Here is a 3,877-nt window from a genome sequence, read left to right on the forward strand (position 1 = left end):
CAATCCAGACACCCAATCCAGGCACCCAACACATACACAACAACCACCCACCGTCGTTTTCATTCTTCTCTGTGCGTGTTCTCCCTGTGGCAGCATTCTCCGTTCACTGAGGCAGTGACGCTTCACCTTCACTGAGGAGCGACGTCTACTGTTGTGGTGATTGAAGCGGCATCATCTGTGAGGGAGTTAGACGGCGACAAACAACGAAGCCACCGGAAAAACAAAGTCACCGGAGAAGACGACACACATTATGATTAGTTTTCTCTTTACCTAGGCGTTCCAGATATTTTTAGTCGGAATTGCTTTATGACCTACGAATATGGTTATCCGGACATCATTTTGTTGGTTCCATATTTGTGGTATCCGGAAGTGTGATTTTTTTTTACTGTGGATGCCTATGTTCGGAAGTAAGCTTGTTTGCACTGCACTGCTTATATTTGGATAAATTTATCCAGAATCCATTTTCCACTTACGATCATTTACGTTTGGAATTCATCTTTGTCTTACGGATATATATGTTCGAAATATTAAATTGAAAATCTTAATTTTTTACACAAATTTCTATATCTGGAATGAACAACAATCCTTTTCATACTTGTGCATCTGGAGGCCAATATCCAGTTTTCACCATTTTTCTTAATAAAGAAGACAAGGGCAAAATGGGATTTTAAAATTTTTGTCGGGTGCCAGTCAAAATTGATTGGGTGCAGGAAACAATTGTCAATATGTTTCTTAAATCAATTTTAAAATTCTACAATTTTAATAAAAAAGAATATCAGTTTAAATCAGAAAAGTAACGTACTAAATATTCACTCTCTCCACTCTCCATTAAATAATAACAAATAAAATAAATTTTAAAATTAAAAAAATTATTTTATTAATTTTTGAAATTATAAAATGTCCAAATAACCAAAATAAATTAATACAATAAATTATTACGTAAAGATAAAATGAAAAAAAAAATTAAGAGCAATTAAGAGAAGAATAAGAAATGACACAATGACCATAATACAATAATAAAATTAAATATTAATATAAGGATAAAATAGGAAAAAAATTAAGAGCAGTTAAGAGAATCCTTTTATATATAGGTATAGAATAAGCGGGAACACAGGCGCTTTGTAACATCCCTAATTTTTTTTTACCCATATATAATAAAATAAAAGTAAAATAAACACTATCTACTTAACATATGAATATATATAACTATCTCATAATTGTATCTAAAAACAATATCCCTCTTCATAGGGATTTTAATATATACATCAAAAGTTTTAAAAACAAATAGAGCATTCAAATTAAAATTTTCACATCCTCCAGTTGCTCACTTAGGAGCTCTATTACCTGCAATCTCGTCTGCTTCCGTGTACCACACGATCATCACAGATAAATAAACCAACACAAAACGAATAACAGGGTAAGCTAGCTATAACAAAATTTTCTATATAATTTAAATTTCAAATTGATACACAAAATTCATAAATTCTCATACAATTTCTCAAACATTTCACATAACCATCAAGTGTCTATCACGTTCATCATCCACATTACTCCTATCAGATTTCTACTGACTCACATACTCAGACACTTGACTCTACTTCCGGAAGACTTCATCTATCTGATTCCACTATATCAGTAGAGTCAGGATCTTCTCATTCACAGGACACTCACAAATCAATACACCCTAATAACAATCTCAACACGTTATTTCCTTTCCTGAAAATACTATGTCTGGATCACACTTTAACCTCATTACATACATCATTTAACATATCAATGCACCACTCAATCACATCATATTTAAACTTTCTAAACAATCCAATACATAATTAATTCCAAATATATGCTCTTTAAATCAATCATCATTTAAAATCAAACAACCACTTCTCATCAAACATCTCATTAAGTAATTCAACAAAATATTCTAAAACAAGTTCAACTCATTTATATTATTATTCAAACACTCTCAATTCTCAATCACAAACACCTTCAACAACTTATTCACCTTAAAATCAATATAAAATATTCAAAGTCAACTATTTTAGTCAATATATTACTTTACTCTTCAAAAGAGACAATCCTGCAAGCAAAAACAATTGGAATTGGTGACCACGTCACCCCCACATCCAGAATCTTCTAACCTAATAAGACTGGCTTCCCTTACCTGGACTTGAGCAGATGCTCACTAAGAGCTCCAACCACCAAAATCTTAATCTTAAGGATAATCTAACCTGCACCACAAAGTTCTGATCACAAATCTAACTATATCACTATGACCCTGATCTAACAGAGACTAATTCTGAAGATACAAACCTCACATGCAAACTTAAACTAAAAGGCACCCTAACCATATCAAAACTAACTCAGAAAATGAGCCAAAAAAAGAACTTACTCTATCTAAGATTCTGATCGGGCAATCTCGAAGAGTTCACTGTCAGGATTCCAATGGCAGACTTCGATCGTCAAACTGATGAGCGAGGAGATCAGAATCTTAGAGGGAAGGGAGAGGAAAGAAAAAGGAGAACAAAAATGAACTTACTTTATGAAAGATTTTGATCGGGCAGTCTTGTAGATCTCGCTGCCAGGAGTCTAATGGTGGACTCCGATAGTCAAACAGATGAACGAGGAGGTCAGAATCTTAGAGAGAAGGGAGAGAAAAGGAAAAGGAAACTTCTAGAGAGATGGTGATTCTTTTAAAATGAAACCTGAATAACTAATTTTCTATTTATATAGCTTTTTCACTTTAATAATAAAATATTCAGGTGTCATTTTAATTGTACCATTTCTACTCTAAGACTATTTTTCTCGGTCCTTACACGCTTGTCGCATTTCTTATTTTTTTCATTTATATATATTTATGTTTAATATTAAAATTTGAATAAATAGTATTATTATTTGCACATTTATCTTAACAATCTAAATTTATAGTATATTATAAATAAAAAATGACATTATCATTATTATGTAAAGTTATTATACTTTGTGTGAATTAGCTTAACCAATGCGAGTAATTGATCATCATTCTAAGTGTTTTATTCTTTACAAATTTTATTTTCTAAGAATGTCACATACATTAATATACTAGCGGGAACACAGGCACTGACGTGCATCTGTATCCGCATTTTTTATTTGTTTCTTTAGTATTTTTATTTTTTTTCAAAAACAATTTCTCTTAATAACATTAAAATGATAAGTTAAGAGTATATGTCAAAAGAGTAGTATGTATCAATCTCCACATTTCACCCCTCTCCCTCTCCCTCTCTCCACTCTTCTCTAATAAAACGTATCAATCTCTCCACTGCCCATTAGTGAGAACAAATAAAATAAAATTTTAAAATTAAAAAAGCGCTTATTTAATAAAGAAGAATATTAGTTTTAAAACAGAAAAGTAACTAATTTCTCCACTCACCTGCCCATGAGAACAAATAAAATAAAATTTTAAAATTAAAAAACGCTTATTTAATAAAGAAGAATATTAATTTAAAACAGAAAAGTAACCCATTTCTCCACTCTCATGCGAGTTAAGTGAGAACAAAAATAAATTAACGTACAAATCTCTCCACTTTCCTGTCAGTTAAGTAGTGAGAACATAGAAGATATAGACTAGCGGGCACACCTGCGCTCTCCGCATTTATATATATATATATATGTTTAATATTAAAAATTCAAATAAATAATGTTATTATTTGAACACTTATATTAACAATATAAATTTATAGTATATTATGAATAAAAAAATATCATTATCATCATCATTATGTAAAATCATTATACCTTGGTGTCAATTGGCTTAATCAATGCGAGTGTTCGATCATCCTTCTAAGTATTCCATTGTTTTACAAATTTTATTTCTCCTAAAGAATGTCAATTATGAATA

The sequence above is a fragment of the Phaseolus vulgaris genome, chromosome 9 (genome assembly GCF_051622355.1).
Source record: "Phaseolus vulgaris cultivar YP4 chromosome 9, ASM5162235v1, whole genome shotgun sequence".
Lineage (NCBI taxonomy): Eukaryota > Viridiplantae > Streptophyta > Magnoliopsida > Fabales > Fabaceae > Phaseolus > Phaseolus vulgaris.